The sequence below is a fragment of the Aythya ferina genome (assembly GCF_964211825.1).
Source record: "Aythya ferina genome assembly, contig: HAP1_SCAFFOLD_96, whole genome shotgun sequence".
NCBI classification, from domain to species: domain Eukaryota; kingdom Metazoa; phylum Chordata; class Aves; order Anseriformes; family Anatidae; genus Aythya; species Aythya ferina.
Genome location: NW_028181422.1, coordinates 162,709 through 181,418, shown reverse-complemented (window position 1 = coordinate 181,418; position 18,710 = coordinate 162,709). Strand labels below are relative to the sequence as shown.

General features: G+C 42.6%; 1 pseudogene across 1 annotated transcript; it reads right to left on the bottom strand.

Moving 5' to 3' along the window:
- Positions 1–1,617: 1,617 nt before the first annotated feature.
- On the bottom strand, positions 1,618–10,819 carry LOC311428576 (ubiquitin carboxyl-terminal hydrolase 42-like; annotated as a pseudogene). Its single transcript has 15 exons — positions 10,591–10,819; positions 9,640–9,840; positions 8,937–9,047; positions 8,675–8,777; positions 8,403–8,470; positions 8,176–8,246; positions 7,562–7,644; positions 6,532–6,643; positions 6,014–6,154; positions 5,719–5,819; positions 5,114–5,255; positions 4,152–4,433; positions 3,258–3,346; positions 2,676–2,723; positions 1,618–2,273 (listed from the first exon to the last, which is right to left on the bottom strand). The product of its transcript is annotated as a ubiquitin carboxyl-terminal hydrolase 42-like (transcript).
- Positions 10,820–18,710: the final 7,891 nt, after the last annotated feature.

The following is an 18,710-nucleotide window of genomic DNA, read 5'->3' as shown; positions in this document are numbered from 1 at the left end:
CCTGCGGGGGCTGCAAGGGCAGCGCCGTCGCTCCGGGGAGGGAGGGCAGCAGCCAGGCAGCCACCGTTGGCGGCACGGCTGGGACGACGAAGGGGGAGTTTTGCGTCTGCGCAAGCCGCGGAAGCCGTCTGGGGAAACCCTCTGTGGGAAAAAGGCCGCTGGGCTGAGCTCTGGGGCGCTGGGCTCGCCAGCAGGGCCGCAGCCCCGGGAGGAGCGGGAGCCGGCTGCTGGACCTGCCATGGTGGCTGGAGAGTGGGGCGGTTGCTTGGGGAACCCGGGCAACGGGGGTTCCGTCCCAACGGCTCACCAGCCCCTCGCCGACATCTTGGGGAGGACTGCAGGCTTTGGACCCAAGCAGGCTGCCCAGCGCAAGACTTGGCCATGTTCATTAGAACATTACTAGCCTCTAAGCCTCATGGCATCACCTTCCATCTTGACTGCTAAACCTCCTTGCTCCCTACTATCTTCTTTGCCAAGATACAGCTGTCCGTCCACATTTACTTTTCCTACTTGGCTGGACTGAATTTAAGAAGGGAGCTTGCAACTCTTCCTCTTGTTTGCCACTTCATCATCAAACCAAATGAAAACCATTTGCCTTTAACCTCTTTATTTCAGGCCTTCTTTCCTAGTGGCCATTCAAAACTGGGAAAAAAATAGTCTACCAAGTGGGGTTTTTTTTTGATTTGATAATAAATCTGCAGACTGTTAAGTCATCAAGCACTTCAAGACTGTTTGAAATAATCTCGAGATTAATATAAAAGGAATTCCTCACACACGCTGCGGCCGCTTACCTTTAGTATAGTCGTTGGATGCGATGGAGCAGTATTTCTTGCTTTCGCCTGCACTGGAAGTCTTCCCTTCCTTGTAAGGTTGTTTACTGCTCTCACTTCTGCATTACTGACATGAAGAGCCATCTGGAGGATGGGATTCTTCCTTCTTCTCCCGCGTTATCTTCTGGAAACGAGGATCTAAGTGTTCCAAGGAGCCTTTTGCTTTCCTGGTGTTTCTCCTTTTTCTTCTTTTTCTTCTCCTTTTTCTTCTTTTTCTTACGCTTGCGATTGGCATTGTCAAAGCGGAGCGCACAGAAACACAAATCATGAAGTCTGAAAGAAACATGCAAGTTAAAAAGGGAAAAAAAGATGTGGCACTTGTTGCCTATATGAAACCTGATTTATTTTACCACAGGTGATGATTTGCAGCATGTCAGCTATTTTGTGGTGCTTTGTGCACACGCAACTTACTTTAGATGCAGCAAACTTAAGCCGTCAGATTGAAGGACCATAGGTCCTGGTTTGTACACAGATCATTAACAACGGCTAGCTCTGGAATACGTGCAAGCAGAAAAAATCTTTTAACCTAATCTGGAATGGTGTACGGATGTGATTCGAACTATGTGGTCCAAAGCTAGTGCTCTGACACAATTCAGCAAGAGCTTTCCTGTCTTCACTGATCAACCTAACAACATGATCCCCAGCCAGCTGGTGCTATCTAAAGAACTTAGAAACTACCAGAAAAAAAAAAAAAAAAAAAAAAAAAAAAAAAAAAAAAAAAGGAAGACATGAGAAGCACCCAGAAAAGAATTAGGATAAAAAATGCGGAGTATGCCGGAATCCTTGCTTACTTGGAATCCTTCTCTCCATGTTTATCCTTAGACTTCTTTTTCTTCCAGAACTTGTGATATTTTTGCATTTTTTTCACCACCTAAAAGCTCCTTTTCTATCTTTCTGTCTTTCCTTTCTATTTCACTTTCACTACCTTCTGCACGGGTATATTTTCTTTTTCTGTTTCCTTCTGTTTCATTTTTCTGGCGACAGTTCTCCAAATGAGCTGACACAGGTGGAAGCGCATGTCTTTCACGAGAATGTCTTCCGGAATGTTGCTGAGGTACCGAGCAACGATGCAAGTCTGCTCGGGGTGTGCCAAAGCGACGTACATCTTCCTCTCTCAAGAGGGAACCGTGAGGCCATCTGCTTTTGTAATGATAATGCTTATGTGACCTGCTGTAGTAAGTTGCAGTCGATCTGTCAAAGGCTGAATCGCCGTGAGAGAACTTTCTCTCTCTACTGTCTCCTGTCGCATGAGGTGAATAGTAATCACTGTAATAGCCACATCTTTCCCATCTCCGTGCTTCGTCTCGATAGTATCTTTCTCTGCTCCAACTTCTTTCCCCTTTGGATCGGTAGTACCTATTGCTACTTTGTTCTGATCTTCCTCCGCTGCCAGATCTGTACTTTGAATATTTGACTGCTCTTCTGCCATTCTCAGGGCTGTTTCTTTCACGAGGGAAAGATCTGTACCTGCTTCCCTCCCAGTACTCCTGCTTGTGACTCTTTTGCTCAACAAATTCCACGCTCTGAGAACACCTCCTCTTGCTGGAAGGACCTGCTTTTTGACTCTCCTTCTCTTCACTAGGAGCATGTTCCCTCTTGCTTCGGTAATGCTCTTTCTCAGTGGTTTTAGTCTTGTCCTTTGTATCTTGGCGTCTATCTGCAATAGCTAAGGAAGAAAGATTGTTAGAGCTACATTCAGTGTCAGACTTGAGAGAGGAAGTTTGCCGCAATTTCTCACCAGGCTCACAAGACTCTTTGCCGGACAAAACATTTTCTTTTGAAATGAGGTCACGTTCTTTTGATCTTCTTGCTTTCTCCTTGTCTCCACAGTCATCACATTGGTACTGGGCGAGGTATTCATCATTCCCAGGAGATTTCGGAGGTTCCGCAACACTGCATAAAATAAAAACCCATTTCTCACTTCTGCTGAAGGACGTGAATATTAAGAGTAAAACCTTCCAAAGGCAAACAAACAAACAAAAACCTCCGGACTACAGGAACCCTCGCAATGATATGCCATTTAGAAACCTCTCCTGTGATTAGGACACCTTCTTCAGCTCCCAGAGAAAGTGCTTTTTCCCCTCTTGCTTCTGAAGCCATTGCACTAAAAAAGCAAACGCATCTGTCTCCTTCCACCTGTTGCTCTGAGAAAAAAGGCATAGGGGCGAGCGGGGAACAGCCAGTGTTTCTCCAGACAGTGGAGAAAAATGGAAAAACATTCTATAAAGGAACACAAGTTCTCCTTGAGGCACCAACCTGCATCAGAGTGATATGCTCAGTGCTGATCATTAGTTCTGTTCGTGACACTGGACACACAGTATGGAATTGTACTAATTTAAATCCTTCCATTAAATACTATTAGTAGACAGATAAAACTGTAACGAACTTCCATAAAGTCTTGTCTTAATCAGACTGTGCTCATTTTACCTCATTTCCTCTGACAAGCTGTTCAGCTGGCTGGCTCTGAAGGACTCCGTGATGACTTCTCGATTGACTGAAGGCATAGCTCCAGGCATCTGCAATTAAAACGCACAAGTCAGCAGACAAAAAAATACTATTTGTAGTAGTACTGAGGACTAGTCTTGTCAGAATGTCTCCATTAAATGGTAAGCAAGACCGCTGTGAGTTGTATGCATTATCTACACTTCAAAGATAACCCCAACTCACCCCCCAAAATCTACTTTAGGAAACTTAGGAATTTTTATCTCAGCTGAGCTTAAGTTGACAAGTTCTAATGTAAGCTCAGGTCTGCAAATTCTAAGGAGATAATACCACAAAGTCTTACGATCACATGTGTGCTGTGTTTTCTCAGTATTTCACCTGAATTAGGAACACAATAAACACTCCCGAATACATCGTAGGTGAGAAATTCTCGATGGAGCAAATCTATGTTTCAAGCGATCCATTTGTTTTAGAAAAGAACATCTCAGAAGGTTTAACAGGTTCAACTCGGCAAGTGGAATCATCAAGTTTCAGTCCGTTTTCTTTAGATTCAGTAACTAACCTAATAGCACCATTTAGTGAATCTGTTTTTGGCAGCTCATGCTGGGATCTTCCTTTGTCAGCATTCTGACAGGAAGAATTGGAATGCTGCAATGTACGGACTACCTTTCCAACCAAAATTCCATTAGAGGACATTGCATTGCATTTCAAATTCCTTTGAAATAAGCCCTTTGACTCCTCCTCAGATTTTCCTGAAGATTCTGCACCATAAGGGACTGTGTTATCAGAGCTGAGTTTAGGATTTTCATTCACTGTTGGCTCCACAAAAATTTCATCAGAAACTTTTTTGTTTGTTTGCATTTGCTTCATTTGCATTACCGAATTTGTAATTGTGGATGAAGGAACAGCCTGGTAGAGATCTTCATCCTCCACAGCACTGCTAAGACAGTCAGGCTGTGACACAGTCTGACGAGCAGGCAATTTATTGTGAATACTGATGGTGATCTTCTGTTTTCTTGACGTATCAGTCATTGAAGGCCTGGTAATTGCCTGGTTTTGAACACAGGCCATTGGTGGTGCTGAAGATGGCCTTTTTAGGGTGACACCAGTGGTCTTTGTGTCCTCTTTTATGGATCCATTTCCATTTAAACGGCTTGAATTCTGTATTTAAAAAGAAGAAATTGCAAGATGGATTAACGCAAACACTGCATGTAACATTTTGAAACACAAAACTCTCCTACTGAGTGTTTCTACAAATGGTCTTAACACCTAAAAAGAAAAACACACTGCCCTTTAAGGATAAATGCAAGTCCAATAAGCGTATTCAATTCCTGCTTTTGGTTTACTGCAGATTGGTATCAAATTAACATCATCTTTGAAAACCAGCCAAGCAACTTAACATTACCTGCTGCTATTCCCAAATATATTTATTTTCCCCTTTAAACATACCCTGAAAAGCCTGAAGTAATCGTTCTGGTGCTCAGGAATAAGACATTTAGTTTTCCCTGTCTTAGCTAAAGTGACGAGGATAGGAAAAACAAGTCCTCTTTTAAATGATTTGAGGATTAGTACACTCTGCTTAAATAGTCAAAGAGCATAGCTCTCTGTGCTTTAGAAAGCTGTCTTGGAGGTATAAAGTAATGGAGTCGCATGGCTGCACAATTTAGCAGTAACCACTGTTTGAATGACTCTGGCTGTAGCATGAGGGCTGTGAAGAAAGCTGCAGCGTGGGAAGGAAAACAAAACTAAGATGCCGAAAACCAAACAAAAAACCCCACACCAAACCCCAAACCCACTAGCAGTTTGGTGCCGTTATCTGCCCTCCCGCTTCCCTGAATTACCTTAATCATATGAGGAAGAAGTCGTGGTCCCAGAAATCCAGCCTGCTTACTATTAGCCCCCTGCTGACCAGGAGGGAATGAACAGGGATAAGATGGTGCTGGCAAGTAAAACGCACGTTCTCCAAGTGTCAAATCATAGCGCCTTCAGAAAAGAGCAGTGATCGTAGTTTAGTTTTTCTTTCAGCCTACTCTTGGATTAAATCCCATCCTATCATTTTAGAGGAACAGCTCATACGATATGGAAGCCTTCTCCACAGAAGGCTTCGCCAAGACTACAGACTGAAAAGTAGAGAACAGTCTTCCTACTAAGACTATCACTTGCAGAGCAATAATTCATTCTTACACCACAGATGACCTTCATTTCTCTCCTTCTCTAAAGTAGCCAGCTACAGATAACACATAGATAGCAATTTACACAAGTGCTGCAGTTTAAGGCCAAGCAACAAAAGACAATAAACGACACAGAGAATTTCAGGTTAGACAGAACTGAATTAGACAAATAATAATCTTCTCCCGGGATAGCAAGAAAAACACTTGCAAAACAGAAAAATATCAATAACAGGAAAGTAAATCTCTTCTGAACACATTTTAAGATTTGTTATTACCTGATATAAAAAAGTATGTAAGCTTGCTGACCAAGAACTCTTTTAATGTCAGTACGCACTACTTTAGCATCATTCATCTGATACCAAAGTCCATTACCAGCCTGCAAATAAAGACAACGATTTCTTTAGGTGAATTGCACGTTTTCCAATTGAAATCACGGATAGGAACAAAATACACACATGTCAAATAAAAATATAATGAAATCTTTTTCCCTAGAAACAGTAGCTGCTAGTCATGCTTTAATTGGTTTGCCAGCACAACGTTTACCCTGTTAGAAATGCTGTTGACTTCTACCTTTACATAGCATATATAGTGTCCTGAGTGACAGCTGACACCGTGATGTACCAGCACCGCGTATAAGGCATAGAGCAGTGGTTCTCCCATTGACTGCGACATGTAGGCTCTCAGGTCCAAATACTCCGGATATTTCACCTCCTAAAGAGACATCAAGAAGATAGAAAAATTATCCCAGAGTACTTCGTGGACTAGCCAGAGAAAAACACTTCCAAAAAACACAGACTAGAATTGATTTCTAGAATATATTTCTCGAATATATTTCTTGATTCACTACAAATAAGTCTTCCCATAAACAACGGTTAAGACTAGAAGTTGCAGAGAACGGTTTCCTGATGAATCAGCCTTCTCAGAGGAAAGCATATGCTTCTTGTCAAGCGGGAACTTTATTGATATTAAGAGAAAGAATAAGCCATAGTCGTTAGTCTACAATTATTGTCTGAAAATATTAACAACTTTCAGCTTTGGGGGATGTCCCATTACGCAATGATATAGTTGCATTACAGTGGTAAATATACCTTGTTGATCTTTCCACCTGTGAAATCTGCAAATCTTTTCAGTGATATTGTGAGAACCTTGGAAGAACGGTGTATGGTAAATCTCTTGGATGCAGGAACCATCTTTTTACACCTTAAAAACAAGCAGAGATAAGTGTTTGAAGGCATCTTCTTTTTTCGCCCCCAAAACAAACTCCTTTTAATGTCTCACGCATGCCTATGCTATTTGAATGATATTTACTTGCATAATAGGTTGGTCTTTTTTCTTTTCATAAACCCATGCACTGCGTGTCAGGTTTGTTAATACACAGAAGAAGGTCAATTTTCCCAACAACTCAGAGCATAGCGGGAACAGGAATCTCTCACAAAAGGGTATGACCAGGTTGGATGGCAAGGTACCATTTCTTGGTCTACAAAAGTGGCTATTTGAACTCCAATCCTGGATACATTCTTTCAGCTTTCAAGGGAAATACAAATACTGAAAGCGGAACGAGAGAGCCTTGGTTCCCAGGGCTAGAAATTGCAAATAATCTCCAACATAGGTCGACTATCAACATCAAAAATACAACAGAAACACATGGTCATTCTACAGGAGGGAGACATTTAACAGTAGGAAGTCTTCATGTACTGAGCTTGTCTGGAAAGACACTGAACCCATCTGCCATCCTTTGAAACAAAATAGTTCAGTTTGACACATTGCCCGCTCCAAGGTAGGACCTACGGTGTAAGCAGTGAAAATTAGCCACTAGCCCAGAGAACAACGGAAACTGGGCAGTTTACATCAAGAAAAGTACTGTCGAGAGCTAATAAAGAGAAAGAACAAAAGTAGCTCTTTTTGAATTCTGATGGCAAAATACAAGCCAGAGAATTGCAAACCCATAGGGAATGCCTATGAACAAGACTTCCCCCCTCCAAAGAAACAAAAATCCAAGTCTTTTATAAACTTCCACAAAACTTGTAAGTAGATCCAAAGTTTAGAGGTAGTCCAACAGAGTCATGCAACATAGAAAACTGACATCTAGGATTAAGACCTAAGTCGTCAAAATCTTACTCGCTACATTTATAGCAATTCTCTCCATCCAGCTCTTCAGGTTTCACAAAGAGTTCCAGAGCTCTGCTAACAGACGAAACCGCCTAGAGCAGCGAGAAAGAAGAGCGCAAAGTCACCGTAATTCAAAATTCCAGACACATACTAGTAGTTTATAAGAGAATCTTACTAACATACTCAAGCGATCTACTAGGAGCACTGTGAAGAAGGAGGCAGAAAGAGCATGCTCAGCATTGACCTCACCTGGAAGGCATTTGACTTTGGAACAAATACTTTCCCAGTTGCCTACACAGCATCTATAGTGTGCTTTGTCATCAATACTGGGGACAAATTCATCAGTCTAACAATTAGATGTATATTGAGGTAGAACAACAAAGAAGTATGACAGCATTATAATTTTTGCAGAAAGAGAATTCTTTCCCCTTAAACCCAATGCAAATGTGGAGACTATTTACATGGGTTCCACGGAAGGACAGAGTCCAATCCACTTCCTTAGCACCACCAAGCTCTTATGTTTTAACATTATATGTGGTTTGGTTTTTTAAGTTAAACAAGTTTAATTTAGAAAGTTATGCATGTACTTAAACATCATGAATTATATTTAGAAAACATCTTACCTTTATATCCAAAGTGATATCAAGAAATGCCTCATACGTATCTGAAACTGCTTTGCAATTCAAGCACTTCACTGGAAGCAAAATATAAATGCTTAACATTATGTGAAGGAGACTAACTGCCCAAATTCAAGTTGTTGACAGATACTACTTTAGACAAACTACAGACTGCTTTACTACCGACAAAAGACACAGATCAGTTCTAAGGACAGGAATATTTTTTCAAGTACCTCTCGATCTTAGAAATCCTCCAAATATTTGATGAATGATGGTGGTAGCTTGAGAAGATCTGTCCAATCTGGAAATAAATTATAATCAGACCTCAGAAGATTTAAGGCACAGAGTTAACTCTTCAAAGAGTTTGATGAAAACCAAGGATGATGTAGACTTGCGTTGCTGATAGTAAATAAGGCACTAAAAGGTGCTAGAGATCATTTCTGAGAGTAAATAAAGGACTAGAAGGTGCTAGAGAATGTATGAAAGTGAACTTGTTTATGCTTACTCGGTGCTTCCGTTCAAGCACGCTTCCTGCATAGCATCAACAGTATAGCGCAAGAACTCGTGTGCGTCTTCTTGACTGCCAAAACGGAAATGTTGTCCTATTCCTAAATAAGAAGATGATAGTATTGACCTCATTTAAAAATGAAATCATTCTTGTATTTCTAAAATCTCTCTTCATTGGAGTGTTAAAACCACTTAGACACATCAAATAATTATTTGAAGATTACAAGCTATCGAAAAGAAACACATCTGAAGCCACTTACGACTGAGATTACTGATAACATGCGTAGGCTCGATGGCATCAACAGTGCAACGCAGGGCCTGGTTAATGTGAGTCTCCATCGTGCACATCATGCAAAAATCTTGTTCACGACCTGAAGAGTGAAAGAACAAAGCATCCCAGTCCAGCAAAATATCCATACCTACAAACATCTAAGTACAATTTAAACTGTAGATACAATATCCACTCTCCTTGCTACATTCTATTCTCCCAAGATGCCAATGTCCCAACAGTCTTGTAACATTTCATTTCACACAACTTGACAGAAGAAAAATATCCACTAAGCCTGTATTCAAATGCATTTTGTGATGAGAAATCTAAAAGACTACTGCAAAGTCGCAGTTGTAAAGGCTGACAGGAATGTGAACTCCACAGGCTGCAAAATGTATTACTCTCTAAAATTACTACCAAATGCATTACTGTCCAATGCACTTCATTATTCCCATGAAGCAATAAATGATCCTTTAATAAACAAACAAACAAACAAACAAACAAATAACTAAATAAATAAAACATGGTGCATTAATTGCACTCCATATGCTATTCGGAGCCCACTGCTAATACAGTGCTCAAAGCCAGCTGCTACAGGTAAAATCAGGCAAATAAGCTTATCTCACAGAATCACTGCTGTTCTTTCACCTTCAGAGCTATCCAACAGATTCAAAATACTGTTAGAAAGTACTCACATGACTGGCTGTGCTCAAGAGAAAGCATGTAATTGGCAAGTGGGGGTGTGTAGGTCAAACACTGTAGAGTAGCATTAAGAAAACATGTGTTGCCAAGATTGTACAGGCCAACTCCAACACTTTGTGTTTCTTGCCAATCCATACAAATCTTCTCAGGTGGAAAAAGAATGCTCTGTGGCGGAGCAATTCCATCATTAACGACTGCAAGAAAGTTAAATTTAAAAAGAGATCTTGTTTGTTTGTTTCGAAGAAAGGTATTTAAAAAAATACTATTCTGCAGGAGCACCTAGAGGAGCTAGCTACAATCCAAACCAGAAAAACTTATTGCAGACAGCTTTAATACCACCAAATTCAAATTGGCTGGTCAACACAATGTTTTGGGGGAAAAAAAAACAAACAAACAAAAAAAAACTTTAGTCAACCATTTTAATTTTTCTAAGGCAAGGCTAACTGCCATTCTGTTTGTAGCACCTAATGCCAAGTTCCTCTCCATCTATAATCTTTAACCTGATTAACTCAACTACTGTTTTTTTCCGTATTATAACTTAAACCACAAACTTAGACTTGAAATTATACGGTAAAAACGTAAAAACTAGGAACTAGGAATGACGGTACCCCTACAGATACCAGATCTTTTCCTGAGCAATGTTATCCTTCAAAAAACCTGTGAAAAATGGAAGCTGTGAATAGCAACAATCAAACACTTTTCTCTGCAAAACAGAAAAGACATGGAGGAATCTCTGCATTACAAAAAGCTCCCCATATTTCTCTGTTGACTGTAAATATATCAAAATTAATTTCTGTAACATCAGTCACTTCAGTTGCCTTAGGGGATTCGCTTTTCAAGTCTTTGTTCACGGTAGTCCCCTTCTCTATCAGTGCAACAAGTAAGAACTGCATTTTCTACTTTTGCTTTGAAGACAATGGAGGCAGGATAAAACGCACACTTACTTAGATCTCTTGGGGCAAAAGCCTTAGATTTTTCAGATGATCTACAGTAAATAGCACCTCCACGTCCTTGGGCCACAGAGACTTGGCTTGAATCTTCTGCAGGCACTATCCGGCCCCAGTTGGCGGTGCGTGACATCAGTATTTTAGGACTTGGTTTCTTGGATTTGCCAGACCGCCTTGAAGAGGGCTTTTTAGGCTTTGAAGATTTGGGCTTCTTAGCTACGGTCATTGTTCACATCTGCGACAGAGACAGAAGTTCTGGTTGACGTAAGACTATCAAGAAGCATTCCAAGAAGAAAAGAGTAACAGAAGTCCTGTCACTTAATCTCAAAGAAACAGCCTTAAGAACTAAATCGCTGGTATGAATGATTTAAAAAGAATCCCCAAACTAAACACACAAAGTGAAAATTTCCATCTAAACTCTATCAGTATTACTTTTCGCTTCTGCAGAACTAGTGGCTGATGCCACTTCTTTCCCTTCCGTAGGATTTTAATCCATTACAACTCTGGAGTCTTTTTAATATAAAAATGTAGAAGACATTCTCTGAGGGGAATCAGTTATTTATTGATTTCCGGAGTTGCGCAATTATCTGTTAATTAGTACCTATGATCTAATAGATAATTGTTGCAATTATCTATTGCTGGCATTAGTAACGGAACACTATTACTTCACTGCCTGCGTTTTTCTGTTTCGTCTGCACAAAGGTACCCAGAACTCACTGCTACTTTTCTTCTGTCTTTCCAGGGCTCGCCCTCTACCTCACTGTCTACTGCACCAGTCATGAGGGGTTTGTTGTGATTCTATAATGAGCCTAGCTTTTAAATACACCTTTTCTGGGCGTCACTTGGTGACGGCAAGTTAATTTGTGAGGGCTCCTCAGTCTACATCATGCGGTCGCTTTTTCCAGGTGAAAAAGCGGAGCCGTAAGTGGCAGTACACTAAAGCCCTGGCATGCTGAGATCCAAGAGGAGAGATGTTTGGCCCTCCTTTTCACTCCTGGGAACCATATACCTCAAAACCCACAGAGGATGGGCTATATCTCAGAGAAATCTTGGGAAAGGAGAGCATGAAGAGCATGTTTGCAAATTTATTTCTCCCTGGGCTTCTTCTGCTTCTCCAAGAAAGACGAGTTTGAATATAACTTTGGCAGCAGTACTTCTGGTGTTTTACTCCTACCACATTTAAAACTCCTACGAAAAACTGAAAAGTTAGACTAAAAAGCAGCTCTTTCCGTTCTCCTTTCTAAAGTTGCACGCTTTCCTCATGCAAAACAACAGGGGAATGTAAGCTAGAAACGGAAATGCTGAATGTAAAACAAAACAAAACAAACCTCAGCCCTCCAGGACAAAAGCCAATAACTGCTACAAAGTCCTTTTTAAAATGCTGATTAGGTTTCAAGGTGATACCACTTTAAATAAGCGTAGTTGTGTGTCCATAGGCAGAAGCTGAATAATGACAGGATGAACTTCTATACTTCATGTTTTGTTACTGTCTTACTGTAGCACACAGGGACTTGTTACCTTTAGGGAAACCACTAACCTCATGGGGGGTTTAAAACATAAGCTAGTTTGTTATACCAAAATGACGGAGAGAACAAAGCATAAAGTGCTTTCAGATTTCTAGCACGCCTTGATTGCTGTCCATTAAACTTCAGACACGTTAAACAAAACACAGTAAATAAGAAAACTCCTAGTCCCACAGCTGGCAAATTGTGTGCAGAGGTTGTAATTAGAACTTTTTTGCCTTGACGTTTTACATTTAAAATTGATTTTAAATCCATTCTATACACACTTTCCATTCCTGAAAAAACAATACGCAAACCTGACAAATGCATTTACATGAGAAATGAAGTCGTCCTTGTCCGATTGGAAGACTAAGGTGACAGCTCCTGGGCTCAGGGATAAGCTCCGATCTTCACCAGTGACAGCTCCTTTTTTAGGATTGAAAGGGAAAATGTTTCAGCAACACATTGGAAACATACTTAAGGGACAAGAAACAAAATCAAGACTGCAGTGAGAAGGAGAACAGAAAAACAATACTGGGGGGAAAGGAAAGGAAAGGAAAGGAAAGGAAAGGAAAGGAAAGGAAAGGAAAGGAAAGGAAAGGAAAGGAAAGGAAAGGAAAGGAAAGGAAAGGAAAGGAAAGGAAAGGAAAGGAAAGGAAAGGAAAGGAAAGGAAAGGAAAGGAAAGGAAAGGAAAAAAGAAAAAAAGGGAAGGGAAGGGAAGGGAAGGGAAGGGAAGGGAAGGGAAGGGAAGGGAAGGGAAGGGAAGGGAAGGGAAGGGAAGGGAAGGGAAGGGAAGGGAAGGGAAGGGAAGGGAAGGGAAGGGAAGGGAAGGGAAGGGAAGGGAAGGGAAGGGAAGGGAAGGGAAGGGAAGGGAAGGGAAGGGAAGACCTTGATCTTTATACTGACCAATGAGATAAGCCTTACACATTTTTAAGTTTATTTTTGACAACTGATTGAGGTGTTACCAGGTATTAAGTACGATTCAAGAGCAAATATTAACACTAGAAAGAAGAAATCCGATCCACCACCACTGTTTCAAAATACATCCATTTCTCATTTGGAGATGACGTCTCTCTGGCAAGGTAGTAGAAAAACTGTAAATACCGATAGAGCTTCCTCTCCCGATGTTCCATATACATACCGATGCTGTTCCTACACCTACGCTCTGAGCATAAATTTATGTTGACATGAGTGACAAGAGAGGGTGTTACTCCTCTCTTTGTTTGCCTTGAGAGACACACCTCTTGTCCATTGAAAAGTAAATTCAAGATTCCAGATCACTTAAGACAGTTGCTATCCCCCCATTCAGAGTTCTGCAGCAGCACTCTTCAGATGTGTTTAGCAGTCTCTTTAGAAAATGTTATCACTTAGGACCTGCTTCTCAGTAGGTCCACGTTTGGCCTCCGCTTAGCAGAGAGTCAATCCCAGCTTAAGCTTTCGTACAAGAGCCCCTTCATGAAACGGAGTTGAACCCTGACATAACTGAGTTGAACCTTTAACCTTGAAGCTTCCTTAAAGAAGAAAGCAGCACCCAGGCCAGGAAATAGAAATTAATCGTCACTTTACCCTGAAACGCAGTGGGCTATTCTGTGCTGGCAGGATTGCTGCCGGGCTGGCTGACGAGGCGGCGGGCAGCTCCTCGGGGCCACAGGGCCTGGCACAGGGAGCCGCCGGGGGTCTCCAAGGTCCGGGAACAGCGGCAACAGCGGCAACAGCAGGGACAGAGGGGACAGCAGCGACAGCAGCAGCCACCTCAGCCGGGGCCGTCTCCACAACCGCCACAACGGCCTCGGAACGCCGCCGAACTCGGAGCTCCAGCGTGACGCCTTGTGAACCTGGCCGCGCTGCTCATGGCTAAAACCAGAGCGTTTCCTCCGGCGTGTGTTTACTGTCGGTGCCGGATCGGCCCTCACCCCGAGCTCTCCCTGCCGGGAGGGCTTTGGGGTTGGGGTTTCCCTCCCGCCGCCGCCGCGGGCAGGCCCCGCGCGCAAGGGGTCCGCGCTGGGGAGCAGCATCTCACCCGCGGCGAGAGACCGAGGGCACGACATGAAAAAGCCCCGACACGAAAAAGCCACGGCATGCGGCCGAGGCGGCGGGGAGACGGCTCTGAGGGAGCTGCCACTTCGCCCCGCCGTCCTCCCCTCCCGGGCCGCCCCGCCGAGCCCCGTGCGCCTCAGGTGCTGCGCTGAGGGGGTGGCTGGCTACTGAGACAGCTGCCCAGGGCACTGCTCATGGCACCGAGCCTGACGGAGGTCAACAAGTGTTGAACAATGCTCTCAGACATCGGGTCTCACTTTGGGGTGGTCCTGTGTGGAGCCACGAGTTGGACTTGGTGATTATTGGGAGTCCTTTCCACCTTGGGATGTTCTCTGATTCTAGGTCAGCAATCCAGTAGCTGATGAGAAGTGTGGAGTCATTCAAAGGGAAGAGAGAGCACAACACTTCTCGTTTGCAGAAGCGGCTATTTGGTAACCAAACCGATGATTCCTTTGCTTCTAGAGCAACTAACAGCAGGGATCCGCTTTACAATGGAGGGAAAAGAGTCGTTGGCATGTCATGTGAAGTAAGCTTCAAATCCCAGAGGATGATTTTGTTGGAACTTTATTCAGCTGAAAACACAGAAGCCTTGCTTCTGCTTGTGTTAGTTACAGCTCCAGTTTACTTTGGTTGGGAGGGAAGGCATTCCAGGCTAATGTGCTGTACCTGTTCCTTCAGCTCATTGTCCATAAACGGAGGAGCAAACGAAATCAGTTTAATCTCCATTAAATGCAGCAGACAAAGCGGAGTAGAGGGCGATCTAGCACTTAATTTTTCCTGTAAGCAGGAAACCCAGAACTCAACAACACTTTTCAAATCTTGTCCCGCAGTAAATGACCAGCTGAGTGAAGCTTGCATTTAGAGGATGTGCTCCTCCAGTAGACGGAAATAGCTTTTCCTCTTCACAAGTGCAACTGAGTGGTGGACTGGCAGCTACGTGGTTAACTAGTTGTGCCAAAGGGGTTGTGTTGAATGCACAGAAAAATATGCAGGTCCCAACAGTAAAGGGTTGTCTGTAGGCATGACACTGAGTACAGATGTTGTCTGCAGGCTCGTGCAGAGTGCACCGCGCCAATAAGCACCCAGAGTCGGAATGCACACGAAGGTCTTTTAATTATATAATTACTTATAGAACTCTGCAGAGTCAGGTACTTGGCCATCTTTCGCAAAGCAAGCACACCTCTGACTCGAATCACCGTCATTTATACACAGGAAACTTGTGAAAACTCTCTCTTTGGCTCCTTTGGATTGGTTATTACAGCTCACCTAACTTATCTCCACTGAGCTTGTGCATTACAGAGGAATACCGGGGGGGAGGGGGAACAGGAGAGGGGGGACACACACCGAATCCCACATTAGCATAGATTAGCATTTTGACAGGTGTGATTTTTAATGTGCTAATGACCCTTAATGAGAAAAAGGTTACTATAGGTCAGTCTGGAGCTGGTGTTCTCCTTCCTGTTTTTTCCCTTTTAGCCCTTCTCTTCCTTGCTTCTGCTAGCTCAAGGCTACCTGTCTCTCTCCTTCTTTATTTTCTCAGCTAAAAGACTGCACAAGCTACAGGCCTCCCTATTTGCTTCAACATTTCCTTGGTTTTGTTTTTGTTTTTGTTTTTTTTTTTTTCCCAGCTTTGGGACGACACAGGTGTGGTTTGATATTTGCCAGTATAGCTAAAACTCACGCCAGTCTGCTCACGCACAATAAGTAGTAAGATTTAAGGACTGGTTTCATCGGCTTCTTCCATACTAACATCCTTCTTATGTTTTAGATATGCTGGAGTTAAATCAACACTAAGTTACTACTTGTGGAGTAATCGCCTTAAGCGACTAGGCATCATAAGCACACCTCCATCCCAAAAGCTACCCGCCTCCAAGGTGCAACCACCCCTCACTGAGCACGCCCTCGGAATTTCTCAGAGCCTGTACCTTTAAACGCAAGTGAGATCATTTCTACCAAGCACAACCAAGATATGCATGACTAGAGTCACTCAAGCTCCACCTTAAAGATAGAAAATAATATCAATTGCTTTAAGAGAAAGGGGATGTTAGGGAAGATACTATCAGGAAGGATTCCTTCTGACATCACTCGACAGGCTGAGCCTCTCACTCCCCCACCCCCACTCCATTGGGACGCCGTGGGGTAAGATCTGAACGCTTGCTTATACCAGGCGTCTCTGTGGAATCTTAGAAATCTCTATAGTTTTGATGCTTTTTAATGTCTTAATACCTAGGCTGTGTACCTGTGCATTTCATGCACGCTAGCTTGCTTTTGCAGACAGTGAATTTATCACTGACAATCCAAAGAACCTGTGTACCTGTCGCCGTAAGAAATTGCACTTAATTGCATTCTTCCTAGCTGTGAGAGTTCTCCTTGAATGCGACTAGAGCGAGGCCGTACTGCGTTGTTGGTGAATCCGTGACCGTGATAGTTCAGCACCCTGAATCCGACGGGACCCATGACGGTCAATCGGCTACACCCCTTAACGCGACACTACTAGATGAAGAAGATGACAGGGCTTGCATGCACTGCATTAGGCTTTGCATGTGAAAACACCCCCAAATAATTTCACGTACATTTAACGTTTTTAAAGCTACAGCCCTACATAGTTAAGGCATCAGCATTCATTCCTTTGCTTGATAGCAAAGTATGAACATACAGAAGAGTTAAATATTTTCTTTGCATTCTTAAAGGCGATTTTTCAGACTTGGGCTTCAGTTGTTGGAGTTGAAGAGATCAGTAGACATCCTTACTTTTACGTTAAGACCAAAATCTTTATCTAAGATTGTGTTATCGAACGCAACTAAACTCCCACCCCCACATGGTTTTTTTTGTAACTTCGCAATGATCTTGCTGCAGTCCCACTCTGATGGTCTTTCAGTAACATGCAAACTGCCGTGGCAGATTCTGTTACAGTGCTTTTCTATTGACAGTGTGCATAACACTCAAGGTAAAGCCCCTCATTTCGCAGTGGGGACATAAAGTGTTTCTTTGGACCCTGCTGCTTCTGTTAGTACTCATTTTTTCACAAACTTGTTGAACCTGAGCCGTGCCTACTGAGCCAACGAATGCTTTGATGACACAGTATTTTGTCAAAGCAGTTTTGCTTCTTGGAGCTACAGAAGCAGCTCTGGCTACGTGATAGGGAATTGTGCTGCATTGGCAAAACCAGACTTAGCTACAGACTTACAACACTTGCTAACTCGATCTATTTCAAATCTCATTTTAACTTTAAAGGACAATCAGTTTTGTGGCTCCTGTCTTACTAATTTGCCTTGTTTTGCATGGAAGGGCAGCCTGTGAATGTTTTGCTTTATTGCATGCTTCAAAAAAAAAGGCTGAGGAAGAGACTGGAGGAACCTTTTCTATTCTATGGACTTTCCCCCGACAGTGTGGAATTGCAGGCTACTTGGATGAATGTTCCAATGTGAGTAAGGGAGCAGACCTCAGCCAAAGGAGGTGGAATCCTTGCTTAATAGTAAGTATCAGTGTGGGGACATCTTTGCTTAACGGGAGCCATTTAAACTCTTCATAGAAACAAAATAAGCTGGACATCTTATGCTTGGAAAGCAGTATGGTTACACAGCGGCTAACATAATGACTTGAGTCTTCTGCTCTGCAACTTCAGGTTTTGTTTTCAAGCAGTGCATACATCAGTTTAAGCTTTGGACAAGGAGATTTGCAATGCAAATAGTGATAAACCAGAATCAGCGGCGCTGACGAGTGTAATGGTGAAATGCAGCAAATCAAGTATTCCTGGAGAAATGTGAGATTACAAAACTAGTAAGCCATGAAGCACTTTTGTTGTTGTTGTTGTTTTTTAAATCAATTCTTATATGCTGAAATAGCACCTTCAAGAAAATCTGTTTATCTAGCCAGGTAACGGTGTCTCCCTGTAAACAGGAAGGAAATGCCAGGAGCAGCCATACCTCTTTGCTGTCAAAATAAAGAGCAAGTCGAGGCCAACATCATGCCATAGTGCAAAGGCTTGCGAAGAAAGATCATTCTAAGAGGTCTGCAAGAAAAGATGACTTACTTTGTCATAAGTTTGTCAAATAGAATGGACGAGTTAGTAGTCGAGTACCGACTGTGTCCGACTCTACAGCTGCGGCGCAGCTCCAAGTCCCTGTTTTCTCCGTGGACTCGTCTCACAGTTTTTGCACCAGCTCTACTCCTCAATGTTCTGGTGACTGAAACGCAGAAACAAAGTCTTTTGAAACAGTGAAGATGGGATTCTCCTTATTTCACCGTTGCTCTTGTAAAATGGAAACAGACAGACAAAAAAGGCACCCTGAAGTGGATTGAGTTTTCTTTACATTTCAGATCAGAAGTTGGTGTCACAACCACTGCATTCCACTTCTTTATCGCTCTGCACGTTTAAACTGTCTACTTAAAACTGGGACCTGTAGGGAAATTTTTAAAGAGACTGAAAGCTAGCCAGACAAAAACAAACGTGCAACTTTTGTTCCATGCAGGAGGGAAATCTACTCCACTTATTTCTGTCTTGGAAAAGTGAGAACAATCAACACCTTTCTCTAAGGTGTTTTCACTCCATTCATGTCAAACTGTATCTAACAGTG